The sequence below is a fragment of the Hyalella azteca genome, unplaced genomic scaffold (assembly GCF_000764305.2).
Source record: "Hyalella azteca isolate HAZT.00-mixed unplaced genomic scaffold, Hazt_2.0.2 contig3711, whole genome shotgun sequence".
Lineage (NCBI taxonomy): Eukaryota > Metazoa > Arthropoda > Malacostraca > Amphipoda > Hyalellidae > Hyalella > Hyalella azteca.
This window is the reverse complement of record NW_025933952.1, coordinates 69,591-77,253: the sequence shown is the minus strand read 5'-3', so window position 1 is coordinate 77,253 and position 7,663 is coordinate 69,591. Positions and strand designations below refer to the sequence as shown.

Here is a 7,663-nt window from a genome sequence, read left to right as displayed (position 1 = left end):
GACATGAGCGGACAGACATAAGCAGACAGACATGACAGACATGAGCAGACAGACATGAGCAGACAGACATGAGCAGACAGACATGAGCGGACAGACATGAGCGGACAGACATAAGCAGACAGACATGACAGACATGAGCAGACAGACATGAGCAGACAGACATGAGCAGACAGACATGAGCGGACAGACATGAGCGGACAGACATAAGCAGACAGACATGACAGACATGAGCAGACAGACATGAGCAGACAGACATGAGCCTCGAAATATTTATGGGAATTATGCTGAATCAAGAACTTTTACATTTGGCTGGAAAATTCTCAATTGTCGCATTAGAACAGGAATCTTTCATCTGATCAATTCATGTTGAAGCGAGTGTTGTGGTAGTTTAGTTTCAACACTGAGAACATTTTCAACACTAGGAGCATTTCAACACAGGAAACATTTTCAACATGGGGAACATTTTCAACATCAGTTTTTAGGGCTTCTTTTAATGGCAAAGAATTTCTAATGGATGCTGAGTGCTCCATATGAAACGTCGTCTCATGACATGATGCAGAGGAGTCCATTAGTGGCTTGTCGACAGCTACAGAGACGTCGCCTCCATCAGGAGTGGACAAGTCACCTCTGCTGCTCTGGAAAGCAACATGAAACTTAATTAGAACTCAGTAATTCCCAAGCTTGTGTGATAATCTTTAGAGTAAATGACGTTCAAACAACATTGATTACGAGTTTTTTTTTGTTGACACAACGTTATATGGTATTATTGGTACCGTATTTTAAACATATTTATATATATACGGTACTTTATACTGTATTTTATACGGTATTTAATACAGCATTTCATACAGTATTTTATATGGTAATTTATACATTCATATATAAACGGTATTTTATATACAAAAAAATTGTTTGTTCCTCGTCAACATTGTTGCAACGTCAGATGCCTGGTGGAAAGATGCTTGTTTCACCTGGCCACTTGTGGCGACCAATACAACTTTGAAACAATAGCCGCCACTAATTACTGGCAGCTAGTATTTGCCACTAATTATCAAGCTAATGGCCTTGTGTAAAGGATTACTTGCTCCTTCTGTGGCCAGTAGCACCTAGAACACCAGGTCAATAGCGCCTTAAATAGTGGCGTTTAGTAACAACATCTGCAGTTTAAAATACAATAGCACCAGTTTAAAACATTATGAACAACAGTGGTTTGTAATATATTTTTTTAAGCAGGTCAGTTGTGGGGTCGAGTTGTATTGTAGGCAGGGCAGTTGTGGTTAATATGTAATAATAAAAAGTATACAATAGGTGTAATTATTGATACCAGGCTTGTGTTAGTTTGGTAATACTTCCTAGCAATAATAGGTCCTGAGTAATGAATTTTCATACATTGTCATTAAAATGCCCTGCCCAAAATGCATATTGATATTCATGAAGTGAATGGCCAAAATACATATTAATACTCATGATAAAGTCACAAATATATCCTGGTCCCAAAGAGTATCAAAAGACCCCTTGCAACTCAATATAACCCCCAACTTAATGTAACCCCCAACTCAATGTAACCCCCAACTCAATGTAACCCCCAACTCAATGTAACCCCCAACTCAATGTAACCCCCAACTCAATGTAACCCCAACTCAATGTAACCCTGCAAATCAATGTAACCCCAACTCAATGTAACCCTGCAAATCAATGTAACCCTGCAACACCCACTAATGACTAAAGTGAAGTGACCTCACCAACAAATGCTTGCTCTGAATATGGTGTTTAAGTTCCTCTTCTAAGTTGCTGGAGAATTTACACTTAAAACATCATAAAATTTTATGCTGTCCATGATGCGAAGAAATGTGGACAACAAGTTCGTCTTTTCTAGATGAGGAATAGTCGCACTCGCTGCAGGTGAAAGGCTTTGCAGTTGAATGCTTTGAATAGAAATGTCTCTTAAGGTTACAGGAAAATTTTGACACAAATTCACACAGAGGACATCTAAAAATTTCAAGAGGTCCATGCTGGGAAGAAAAGTGAATGAGAAGGTCGTGTGTTCCTGAGGTGATATAGTCGCAGTCAGGGCAAGTGAAATGCTTCGTGGTTGAGTGCTTGGAAAGGAAATGTCTTTGGAGACGTGAGGAAAACTTTGCCGTATATTTACAATCGGGGCATCGAAAAACCTTTTCCTCTTGATGTTCATTGGAGATATGTTTAATCAATGAGGTTATAGTTTGACTTGAATATTGACAGTGGGCGCAAGGTAGCAAGCCTCTACCTTTATTTAACTGGTATTTAGGTACGTGCTGCTCAAGTTCTGTACAGGCATAAGGCCTGCGGGCTCGTTTTTCTAAGGCTCTCCTAGCAAGAATGTAGCGCTTCATTGGGAAAGCAAAAGTTGTTTCATGGAAGACAGAAGAATTCGTTGGTGGCTTGTTGGTGGTTGCTGAAGAGACGTCAGCTTCAGCAGGCAAGTCCTGAAAAGTAAAACAAATAACTTTAGGCAGGCCATCAATAACTTTAGGCAGAAAGTATACACAAATAACTTTAGGCAGAAATTATATACAAATAACTTTAGGCAGAAATTATACACAAATAACTTTAGGCAGAAATTATATACAAATAACTTTAGGCAGAAATTATACACAAATAACTTTAGGCAGAAATTATACAAATAACTTTAGAATCTCTATCAGGGGTACATTGTACTTTACAAGTAATTCATACATTACAGGTAAAGTGAAGGGATGAAAGATTTAATCTCACTACAATTATCAATGCAAACAATATCTGTAAAATAGCTGAACTGCATAATATGACATGTTGAAATAGGGCATCCAGCTTATTGGGATAACTTAAATACAGGAACCTGCTGATTGTGAAATATTGAATAATTTATAATTAAATTTATTTGATTTAATTTTAACAAGCCATTTTTCCTGTTGAACAGGGCATGTTAAAATCTTTATTTAGACCTGGTGAACATGAGTCATAATTAACACACAATTTAAAAGAAACATTAAAATTCACTTGAAGCAACACTAATTTAACTAGCAGCGTTCAACTAGCAGTGTTTAACTAGCAGTGTTTAACTAGCAGTGTTCAAAACATATATTTTTTACAATAAAATCTGACTTCAGGTAATGAAAATCTTGGGTCATTGCGCGCATGCCATGAAGCTCTGTAGCTGAGCAGTGCTGCGTGCAGTGCAAATTTTAGCCAAGCAGTGCTAAACAGAATTTTCATTTCTAACAAGAAAAATTGTTTCATTGACACTAATACATTATTTTTTCAATAGGTATATTGAACAATATTTTTTATTTGCAGAGATAAATTGATATATGGGAAAAATAGTAAGTAAATTCTCAATAAACCAAGTTCTAGCATCCTATACTAATATATCAATATGGTGAACTAAGCACACATGATGAAATTATTTATTAGGTGAATTATATCAAGTTATCTTAATCACCCCAAGTTCTAGCATCCTATACTTTACTAATATATTGATACGGTGAACTAAGCAAACATAGTGACATTATTTGTTAGGTTTTAAGTCAAGTAATATTTATTATATATAAGTTTCTATTAGGTTATGTTTATCACGACCTATAATTCCAGCCTGGTTTGGCCCAAACCTGCTCTAAAACACAACCCTCACTCCCCGCAAGCAGGATAAGTGGGGATCATGAGCCCCAACATCTCCCCTGTTACAACACTCACTCCCCGCAAGCAGGATAAGTGGGGATCATGAGCCCCAACATCTCCCCCATTACAACCCTCACTTCCTGCAAGCAGGATAAGTGGGGATCATGAGCCCCAACATCTTCCCCGTTACAACCCTCACTCCCTGCAAGCAGGATAAGTGGGGATTGTGAGCCCCAACATCTCCCCCGTTACAACCCTCACTCCCGGCAAGCAGGATAAGTGGGGATCATGAGCCCCAACATCTCCCCCGTTACATGGCAAGATGTCTGGGGGTGGCGGGGATGGCTGTCCAACAGAAGACAGCAGGCCACGCTGAAATATAGTATTTATTCTTTAAATATATTCCTTTATATTTTCCCCATTGTATTATTTGTATCTTCCGTTCCAATATAAAAAAATTATCTCTTATCAAAATAATATCTAATATCAGTAAAAATAAATTCCATTTTATCTTCTATTTGTTCTATTCTAATTTTGATGATAAATAAATTTATACAAAGGCACAAATTCTTCAAATTAAATTTCCCTACTGTATTATTTGTATTTTCTGTTCTGATATGAAAAATAATAGCTCTATCTATCAAAATAATTGTTAATATATCTTAAAATAAATTCTATTTTATCTCCTATATCCTTTCTTCTAATTTTAATGAGAAATAATTTCATACAGAGGCACAAATTGCTTCAAATTAAATTTTTCCTATTGTATTATTTGTCTTTTCTTTTTTAATATCAAAAATAATATCTCTACCTAGCAAAATAATATCTAATATATCTTAAAATAAATTCTATTCTATCTACTATATCTTTTATAATAATTTTAATGAGATATAAGATTAGGTACAAAGGCACAAATACTATAGTATGAATTTACCAAATTAAATATTGTATATTTTTGGTTTCCTGATTGAAGTCTGAAGAGATGAATGCTAATTTAATTATAGTACTGATTAAACTTTAAGAAAACTTGGTAGTAACTTAAATGAAGAATTCAGTACATATATAAGAAAATTTATTATAAAATATAACATAATTTTGAACAGGACACATGTTTTTAAAAAATTGACAAAACCTACAAAGATAATTTGTGTAGAAATGTTTCAATAGTGGAGCTTAAATTAAAAACTATAATACTAAGTACTATATATACTATTTAAACCAGTGGTTCTCAATTTTTTTGTGGTACTGAACCTGCAAGTTCCATACATGCATTCATCAAACCCTTAGTAGGTGGAAAAATAAAATGTGTTTTATTTTTAATTCAAAAAATATATCTATGCTAAATAACTATATACCTACTGTATAAGTGCATGAGCTGCCATTTGCACACAAAATCACTTTGTTGAAAGAAAAATCTACACAACATAAATTTTGCACATAAACAACAACAAAATTAATATTCATTGCAAATCAATGTGACTTTTGTTGTTGCCTCAGTGCGCTAATTACAGGAATGCGCGGCTTCACCTTCGCAAGTGCCAATCTCATAACATTTTCACAACAAAGTTTGTTCCTTTTGTTTACATCATCAAAAAGGTCTGCTTGCAAAGATATGTTGTAACAAAGGGTATTCAGGGCTTTCTTAGCAATAAGAGGGTACGCTGCGATTTGGAGACACCAAAATGTTGATAACGTTGTTGTTCTGAAGAGTTGCTGTTGAACCTGGCTCTCCTGCAGTCCAATGATTTCATCCAGGAATTCATTATTCACATATGCCATCACAACACTAAACATGAACGGCTGTCTCACCTATGCTGGGTATGAGATTCTGGTGGGGAAGAATCTGTTGAGATACTTTGTGAACACATCTAAGTGCATGGCAATTGCTTACTTCAGTTCCCTGGGTACAGAAATGCATCTGATACCGGGCACGTCAAACTCCAGAAAACGACTCACCGAAACCCCGGGGTTTGATCAAACCCAGGTTATGAACCACTAGCTTAAACTAGGGTACAAAATTGAGGCAATTGAAGTATTAAAGTATTCAAATTAAAAACGTATTCAAGTATTTTAATTAAAAATTAAATTTTTTAATTCTGAAATTAGAGTATTTAAGGTATTTATCATTGATGTATTCAATTAAATAAAGTATTCTAATACTGTAAATATAATAAAAATTATCATGGAATTTTTACCTCATTGTCATCCCAAGATATCGGCTCCTCTTTCACAAAGAAATCCTCCACGTTATCAGACGTTTCCTCCTTCCATGCCTCAGGCTCCTCCCCTGCCTCAGGCTCCTTCCCTTCCTCAGGCTCCTCCTCTGCCTCAGGCTCCTCCCCTTCCTCAGGCTCCTCCCCTACCTCAGGCTCCTCCCCATCCTCAGGCTCCTCCCCTACCTCAGGCTCATCCCCTTCCTCAGGCTCCTCCCCTACCTCAGGTACCTCTTCAATGGCATTGGCAAAATTTGTCGTGACAGATGCCACAGAAGGAAAGAATGGCAAAGATTCCAGAAAGGATGTGGATGGCTCTGGTTGCACAGTGTTTGTAACCATCACAGGTTCCAAACTGCAAAAACTAAGAAGCTGATCACAAAATACTCTAAATTTGGGCAAAACATTTTCTCCACGACCTCCATAGGTCAATTTTCTGACCTTGTCATATTCTTTCATGAGAACATCCAATTCGTACCTAGGCACTGTCAACCCAAACTTCTTTTTGATCCAATCAATTGTTGGTTTGATGGACTTTCCATGTTCTAAGCAGAACCTGATAGCATGGCCTACACGTGGTATAATGTCCCCATGGTCTGACTCTGAGAGCTGGTCATAATTACGTAGCACTGACCAGGCTGGTCCAGTGCCAGCTCTGGGAGTTACTGGTTTTCTACGCTTGCATGACTTGGCAAGGCGCTTTTTTGTGTAACCTGGAAGAAAATATACAAAGTTAGTAATAAGTTGAGAGTGGTTAATAAGAATAATGATAATTCTTCCAATATATGAGAAATCTTATGCATTGTTTGAACATTTAAATCTGTTAACTATGCATATTAGATTAATATTGCTAACTTACCAATAAAGTCATGCAATGATGTAGTATGAAATAAATATAAAAAATAAATAAAGGGGTGGATGTGGCATGGGTCCATCAGAAGTCATGCCTCCAAGTGATAGGAACACCCCCCAGTTGTCACGCCATCCATTCCCCCCAGTAATAAACCTATTCCAAGAAACCCTATTGTAATAAAAATTTACATGGGAAATACAAATATCATATCAAAACATCAATATCATTAAATGCTGACTTGATGATTTCAATTTTTTAAAAGTCATGGTTGAAAAAGTCTCCAACACATAATAAACAAATTTACTCAATACTTTCTCATGTGACCTTTTGCAGCCAAAACTGCTTCTAACCGTTTGGATACACTTGTTCACAAGATTAACATATCTGCTGATAGGAATTTTAGTCCACTCTTCCTGGCATAATTCTTTCAATTGGATAAGATTTCTTGGATCTTTCTCCTGTACCCTCAATTTGAATTGTTTCTACAGATTTTCAATTGGATTGATGTGAAGTGATTGGCTTGGTCATTCCAATAACTCTATGTCCCTCTCCTGAAACCATGCAAGAGTTGCCCTAACCATGTGCTTATAGGGTCATTGTCTTGTTGGAATATCTAGCCTGGGCAAGTTCCAATTTTTCAGCTGACTTCACGAGACAACTCTCAAGAATGCCCAGATACATTTCGGAGTTCATCCTTTCTTCTATGATTTCCAATTACCCAGGGCCGGCCTAAGAGAAACAATCCCAAAGCATTATGCCGCCACCTCCAAAATTCACTGTTGGGGTTGTATTCTTTGGGTGGAACACAGAGTTATTCTGTCTTCAAACACAACTGACACAGTTCCAACCAAAAAACTCAATTTAAGTCTCATCTGACCATAATAGTTTCTCCCAAAAGCTTGAAGGTTTACTTATGTGTTCTTTAGCAAAGTCTCCATAGTTCTTTATGCAAAATTCCTTC

The 7,663-nt window shown here is 36.6% G+C and overlaps 1 long non-coding RNA gene across 1 annotated transcript; it reads right to left on the bottom strand.

Moving 5' to 3' along the window:
- Window positions 1–225: 225 nt before the first annotated feature.
- Window positions 226–5,936, bottom strand: LOC125177628. The gene is made up of 3 exons (XR_007156602.1): window positions 5,832–5,936; window positions 1,743–2,465; window positions 226–635 (listed from the first exon to the last, which is right to left on the bottom strand). It is a non-coding gene; the product is annotated as an uncharacterized LOC125177628 (long non-coding RNA).
- Between the last annotated feature and the right edge of the window lie 1,727 nt (window positions 5,937–7,663).